The sequence below is a fragment of the Rattus norvegicus genome, chromosome 4 (assembly GCF_021556685.1).
Source record: "Rattus norvegicus strain SHRSP/BbbUtx chromosome 4, alternate assembly SHRSP_T2T, whole genome shotgun sequence".
Lineage (NCBI taxonomy): Eukaryota > Metazoa > Chordata > Mammalia > Rodentia > Muridae > Rattus > Rattus norvegicus.
The window spans coordinates 59,762,256-59,770,000 of NC_141537.1; positions in this window are offsets into that span (position 1 = coordinate 59,762,256).

Here is a 7,745-nt window from a genome sequence, read left to right on the forward strand (position 1 = left end):
CACTTCTTCTGGCTTGTGGGCATTTTCTTGATTGCTGATTGATATAGGAGGGCCCAGTCCACTGTGGGCCTGGGCTGTGCCGGACAGTGGCCTATACTTGAATCCGAGAACTTGGGAGGTAGAAGCAGGCAGATCTCTGTGAGTTCCAGTCTAGCCTGATCTACAGAGTGAATTCTAGGACAGCCAAAGCTACACAAAGAAACCCTGTCCTAAAAAAAAAGAAAGAAAGACAGACAGACAGACAGGGTTGGGGATTTAGCTCAGTGGTAGAGCTCTTGCCTAGCAAGCACAAGGCCCTGGATTCGGTCCCCAGCTTCGAAAAAAAGAAAAGATAAAAAAAAAAGAAAGAAAGGAAGGAAGGAAGGAAGGAAGGAAGGAAGGAAGGAAGGAAGGAAGGAAAGTTAAAAGTTAAACGTAAGTCTGGGAGCAAACCAGTAAGCAGTGTCCCTCCATGTTTGCTCTCTGCTTCAAGCTTCTGCCCTGAGCTGTTTTGAACTGTAACCTCTAAGATGAAGTACACCTCCCCAACCCCCAGGTTGGTTTTGTTCCGTGTTTTATCACAGCAACAGAAACCAAACCAGGACAATGAGCCAGTCAGATTTCTCTGCTGGGGATGTGAAACTGGCAGAGGGAGAGTCTGAGCCAATTAGCAGTGGAGGCGGAAGCTGAAAGATTGACTGGGGAATTAGAGTAGCTAGGCATGACAGGGCACACCTGTGATCTTAGCACCCAGAAAACTGAGGCTGCAGACATGAACAGCTAGGTATACACGTGTGTAACCCTGTGGTAGGGCACACCTGTGATCCTAGCACACAGAAAACTGAGGCTGCAGACAGGAACAGCTAGGTATGCACGTGTGTAATCCTGTGGTAGGGCACACCTGTGATCCTATGGTAGGATGCACACGTACGAGTTTCAGACCAGTTTGAACTTCATTAGCTGTATCTTGTTCTTTAACTACTTTGTGGGTTCTTTTTTCTCCCACTTTCCACCTCTTTTCTACCCTTTCAACCTTCCTAACACTATATAAGAGTAAAGTCGGGGGGTTGGAAAGGGGGTGGCTTTATCGTCATTACACTACTTCCTGCTGATTAGGGGTGTCGAGTCCCTTGGGGCAAGTTTGATCTTTGACTTCAGGATAGCTAATTTCTTCTTATTCTTATTTCTTTACACACAAAACTCAACACACAGAGTCAACCAACCAACAACTCAACTCACCCCGCAGCACGGGCACTAGCCTTTACATACCCTCTGAAAAGTTCCCAGAATTCCAAATGTCACACAATCACAGAAACTATCTGCAGCTGGCAAAACCACACCCACTGCTAGAGAAAGCACGAGGCAAATCACAGTCAGCTGCTATGAAGCAGCCCCATCTCCCCACACCCGGGATGCAAATGAAAACATATTCTTTATAATAGTTCTGTGTTTTAAAAAACCAAAATTCCAAAATTGCCACTACAATTAATTAACCCTATCCCCCCCAAAAAAACAAAAACAAAAACAAAAACAAAAAAAAGACTTACCATTTGATCTGAGCCCGGTTGTACAAGCCTTCAATCACAGATCTGAGAGGCTAATGCTGAATGACTGAGTTCTACAGTATGAGACCCTCTATCAAAAAGGCCAAAAAAATAGAAATAAATAAAAAAGAAGTGTGAGCCTAATAGATGGGGATGGGGAGCGGGAGGATCAGGAGTTCAAGATCATCCTTAACTAGATGTTGAGTTCAAGGACGCTGTCCCAGAATAAATGAGACAAAGGCTTTCAGCAGACATAAATATATAAGCAATAATTATAGGGGCTGGAGAGATGGTTCAGTGGCTAAGAGCTCCTACAGAGGACCTGGGTTCAGTTCCCAGTACCAATCTGGTGGCTCACAACCACCTGTAACTCCAGTTTCAGCGGCTCTGAAGCATTTTGTTTCAGGCCTACACAGGCACTGCATGGGAGTATGTAAGTGCTGCAAAGACATAAGTTCAGATGAAACTCTCAGACAGATTAAATAAACACAGATAATCTTTTAAAAATTAAAATAGGCTGGGCAGGGGGTGGGAGGAAGACAGAGCCAGGCAGATTTCTGAGTTTGAGGCCAGCCTAGTCTACAGCCAGGAAAACACAGAAATTTGCATAGTTTAAATGTTTCTTCTTCCCTCTGAAATCCTTTCCACTAGGTGGGGTTGGCTGGGGTCCTGTTGAGAAATGGCTAGGTGGTGAGGGCTCTGCCCTCATAAATGGATTAATGCCTCTGTGACAAGGCTCTCAGGTATGAGGTAGCTGTCTTTGCTCATCTAGCACATGAAGGTGAAATGTTTTGTCCCTTCTTGCCCTGATGCATTCCACTATGTGAAGAGACAGACAAAGGCTCTCAGAGACATCAGATCTAGCGCGTTGGGACTTCCCAGCTTCCAGAACCATGAGAAAGAAATGCCCATCCATGTTTTGTTTTAGCAGCAGAGTGAATCAAAACAATTATCTGTGTACATTCTGTCCTGAGAGAGAACACAATAGCAAACCTTTTTACAGGGTCTGGAATTCATTACGTAGAAGGCTGACCTGGAGCTCACTGAGATCTGCAAGCGTCCAATGCATGGGCCGCCGCGCACTTGACAGTTCTAGGTGCTCTCTAATCAGGTGTATTCTTTTTTGATCAACTTTGTAACCCTGTGGGAACGTCTCCCCACTCCATATTCCTCCTACCCTCCTTTCTTCTCTTCTCTTTCCCTTTTTATGAGAAAGGGCCTCATTGTGCACCCTAGACTGACATCTAATTTGTGGCAGACTTCACCCTTCCCAAGTGCTGAGGCTGCAAGCTTATACCACCACACCTGGCTCCATCTATCCATCTGTCCATCTGTCCATCTGTCCATCCACCCATCCATCCTTCTTTTTCTTCCTTCCTTTCTCTCTTTCTTTCTAACTTGAATGTGTCTTTTTTTTTAAAGATTTATTTGTTTATTTTATGTATGTGAGTACACTATAGCTGTCTTCAGACACCAGAAGAAGGCATCAGATCCCATTACAGATGATTGTGAGCCACCATGTGGTTGCTGGGAATTGAATTCAGGACCTCTGGAAGAGCAGTCAGTGCTCTTAACCACTGAGCCATCTCTCCAGCGGGCCACCTACTTTCTTTTTACTTTTTACATAGGTATGTATTTAGGTATGTGCCTATGTGTGATGCTGGCAATTGGACCCAGGACGCGTGCCAGCTGGATAAATGCTCCACCACTGAGCTGCACCCTCAGCTACCTTTACCTTTCCATCTATTTACTCAGTAAACTTGAGCTGGGGTTTCACTACATGGCCCTGGATGTCCTACAACTCACTTCTGTAAGCCAGTGCTGGCAGAGAGCCTCCTGTTTCAGTCTCCCAAGCACTGGAATTACAGGCCTGTGTCACTACTTCTGCGTTCCAGACCTCCCCATGCCCCGTGATCTTGCCTTGTCTCCTGGATGCTGGGATTACAGGCACACAGCAGTCCGCAAGGCTTAACGATCGACTATCCAGTAAGAAAGAGAACAGGGCTGCTGGTCTTACCTAGCGGTGAAGCCTAGCATGAAGCCCGTGGGTTCCACCCTAAGCAGCATTAACCAGCACTCAAAGAAAAAGTGAACAAGGCAAGAAAGGAGGGTGGAAGGGGAGAAAGAAGAAGAGCAGCAAACGGATGACTGCCAACCAGCATGTTCAGCCTGCCATCCAAGCAGCAGGCCACGTCTCTCTTCTCTCTCTCTCTCTCTCTCTCTCTCTCTCTCTCTCTCTCCCCCCCCCCTCAGTTGTGCCAACAGGCTGGTGTCAGCTCCACCATCTCCCGCTTCTTACCCAGGTAGAAGTGAAGAAGTGATGTGAAGGGAAGAAGACGTGGACGCACACGCCCGACATCCCTTCCTGGTGGCCGGGCACAGGCTTCTCCACATTCCTGAGATAAGGGTCTCTGTAGCTGTTTCAGGACCAGATGAATGAATGCAAATTAAAAAATAGAAGGAAAGAAAGTTAGAAAGGAAGGAAGGAAGGAAGGAAGGAAGAAAGAGAGAGAGAGAGAGAGAGAAAGAAAGAAAGAAAGAAAGAAAGAAAGAAAGAAAGAAAGAGGGAAAGAAAGACAGACAGACATACATGACTGCTCCTAAGGGGTCAGGGCTTCTATTACAGATATAAGGGAGAAAACAGGCAGAGGCAGAGACATCTGGGAGGGTCCAGAGTGACTTTACCTTGAGCAGGGCCATGTGTGGGGAGGTGACCTAAAGTGGCAGGCAAAGGGACCAAAAAAGGGCCAGTGTAATCAAAATGGCTGGATTATATAGGAAGGGTGGCCCAGGCCTTGGGCTGGAGAGTTCAGGGTAGGCGATAGGGTATGCTAACCAGGAGGACCTTGTGACAGGGGGAAACCTGGGGGATGCTGGGAGAACTAGGCAGCCAGACTCCTCTTTGATATGTTAATAGGCGCTTTGTTAGCCACTTTGTCTCTGGTTTGAGACCTAGCATTCTCCTTCAAGCTTTGTAGGTTGTCTCTCATTGGAAGTCAAAGCTCTGTGGCACTCGCGCATCAGGATCTCTGCACAGGCTTCACATGGGGTTTCTCCATCACTTGCTCAGGGAAGAGAGAGCCTGTCCCCTCAGTCCAGGCTTTCCTAGACTTGTTGACATGCTTATGACAGGGGCCAGAGTAGCATCTACCCTGTTGGTGAATCAGTTACACCAGGGTGAGAGATAATTACTCTTCAGCCCCATTTTTCAGGTGGGCAGACTGAGGCAGAAAATGGGCAGAAGGAGGGTGTTATTACAGAGAGCTCAGAGCTACTTCCTTCTGAGGCTGGAATCCTTAGGCTTGCTCCTACTCCAGGGTCTCTGTTGTCTGGAATGCTTTGCTCCATATTTTGCCTGCTGACTCTTCAACTTCGGATGGGCAGCAGCCCAAACATCAGTTTCCCAGAGACAACCCTCACGTTGCGAACACTGGCCCCTTCCAGTCACCACCCCTCATGTTGTCACATCTGCCTGCTTTGGTTCTCCAAAGGGCACTCTGGAGCAGACTCTGCTGGCTGCCTTCCCAGCAGCCATTTCCCCTTCCTCCAGCCCATACCCTCTTCCAGCCCATTCGACTCAGAGTTTGTTTGGGTTACTGTTCCTGGTCCTACTCTTCCTGGGAATACATTCTGATTGGTGTTTGGCTGCCTCTTCATTAGTGGTTGAACACATCTAGTCTGTCTGTCTGTCTGTCTCTCTCTCTCTTCCCCCTGAGACAGGGTTTCTCTTTGTACCCCTGGCTTGTCCTGGAATTCCTTCTGTAGACCAGGCTAGACTCAAACTTAGAAATCCATCCACTGCCTCCTGAGTGCTGGGATTAAAGGTGCGTGCATGCGTGTGCGTGTGCGTGTGCGTGTGCGTGTGCGTGTGTGTGTGTGTGTGTGTGTGTGTGTGTGTGTGCACATGCACGCTTATCTCTATCTCCAACCCTTCTAATCCCCTAACCCTCCCACCTCCCCCTCCTCCCGGGCATTACTTTCTGTGATATGTGAGGGCTACTGGGGGGCTTCCAGGGAGATTTTAATTTCACTAGAAAGGTGATACAGAGCAAGAAACCGTTCTTGTCTTTTAAAATATTTATTTATTTGTGTGACTGAGTGTAAGGGTACACACACCACTGCATGTGTGTGGAGGTCAGAAGACCACATCAGGAGAAAGCTGTCATCACCTTCACCTTGTTTTAGGTGGAGTCTTTCTTGCTATTTGCCGCTTCACCTCCAACTCCAGGCCAGCTATCTGAACATTCTTGTGATTCTCCTGTTGCTGTCTCCATCTTTCCTAGGACTGTTGGGTCTACAGACACAAGCCACTTCTGGCTTTTATATGGGTTCTGAGAATCCAAACTCAGATTTTGGGCTTATATGTCCAGCATTTTTATCTGCTGAGCCCTCTCCCCAGCCAGCCCTCTCTTCCCCATCCATTCCCTTCTGTTCTCTGTCCCTCCATCCCTATTCTCCCCTCCCCTCCCCACTCCTCCTCTTCCCTTCCCTCCCCTCTTATCCCTTCCCTTCTTTCCTTTTTCCCTCCCTCCCCTCTCTTTCTGGGCTCATGTGGCCCACGATGAAGTTAAATTTAATATATAGCTGAGGATTTTCAATGACCTTGAACTTCTAATTCTCCAGCCTCCAATTCCCATGTGCATCACAGGTGTGCACTGCCACATTTGGTCTATGCTGTGCCCAGGGTTAAGTCCAGAGCTTCATGTATTCTAGAAAAACATTCTTCTCCAAGTGTAGCCATGCATGCTTTATGTTCTAGGAGTTAGAATTGCCACACATGAATCTTGAAGAAGTCACAATCATCCACCAATGGGTGAAAAAAAATTACGCTGTAACTTTTGCCTGTGACTGCCTGTTATGTGTGTTTAAGAACATCAGTTCGGGGGCTGGGGATTTAGCTCAGTGGTAGAGAGCTTACCTAGGAAGCGCAAGGCCCTGGGTTCGGTCCCCAGCTCCGAAAAAAAGAACCAAAAAAAAAAAAAAAAAAAAAAAAAGAACATCAGTTCATTGATTCAGTTCCTGTCAGAAATGAGTCTATTTATCTGTAGACTCACTTATTAACTGTCTCTCTCATCAAGACATCAACTCCATGAGGGTAGGAATAGTCTAGCCCTTTCTTCGAGGTAGCCCCAGGGCCTAAGAATAGACGCTCATGTAAACATCAGTGTCTGTAGGCCGCTCTCCTGAGCCCATTCCTCTTGCTGGTCTTGATTAGAATTTATATTTAAAAAGCAGAATCTGATAACACAAGACATTCTAGTCCTGGATAAATGAGAAGCCAGTTCCTTATTTCAAAGATCTAGAGTTCTTGTGTGTGTGTGTGTGTGTGTGTGTATGTGTGTGTGTGTGGTGTGTGTCTGTGTGTGTGTGGTGTGTGTATGTCTCTGTGTGTGTGTGTCTGTGTGTATGTGTGGTATGTGTGTGTGTATGTCTGTGTCTGTGTGTGTGTATGTCTGTGTGTGTGGTGTGTGTGCCTGTGTGTGTATGTGGTATATATGGTGTGTGTGTGTGTGTATGGTGTATCTGTGTGTGTCTCTGTGTGTGTGTGTGCATGTGTGTGTGTGTGTGCGCACGAGCGCACGTGTGTTCTAGAGACTGTTTTATAGAGAGGCACACGTTATGTTGGTTTCAGCCTGAGCCTCTGGGGTTTCCAGTTTCAATCAAACAAGAAAATGATGACTGAAGAGAACACGACTGATCAGTACTCCAGCCAGATTTTGGAGTGAATCACAATCATCTGGAACCCTGATTAAAATTTTCAAACGCCTGGATACACCTCATAGACTGTGATGTAATGGGTTTAAAGTGGGGCCCGGGCCCTTGGGTTTTTAACAAGCCACCAGGTGACTCCAAAAGTCACCAGGGTCTGCCCTCTGGGGAAGAGTCTGACCTGAGGAAGGTTGAGGAAGGGGAGGATGGAGTTGCTCCTGTGCCCGTGTTGGGAGGACAGTGATCCCCTCGGTGTGGGCAGAACTTCACTGTGGGGTTGTTTGAATCAGATCACCAGATAATGCGTGGTCAGGCTCTTACCTTAGGATAGGGTAAGAGCTGCTGTGTGTGTGTGTGTGTGTGTGTGTGTGTGTGTGTGCGCGCGCGCGTGCGCGCAGTGTATGCATGTGTACAGTGTGTGTATGGAGGGAGTATGTGTGTATGTGCTGTGTGTGTGCAGTATGTGTAGTATATGTGTAATGTATGGTGTGTATGTACTGTATAGTGAATGCA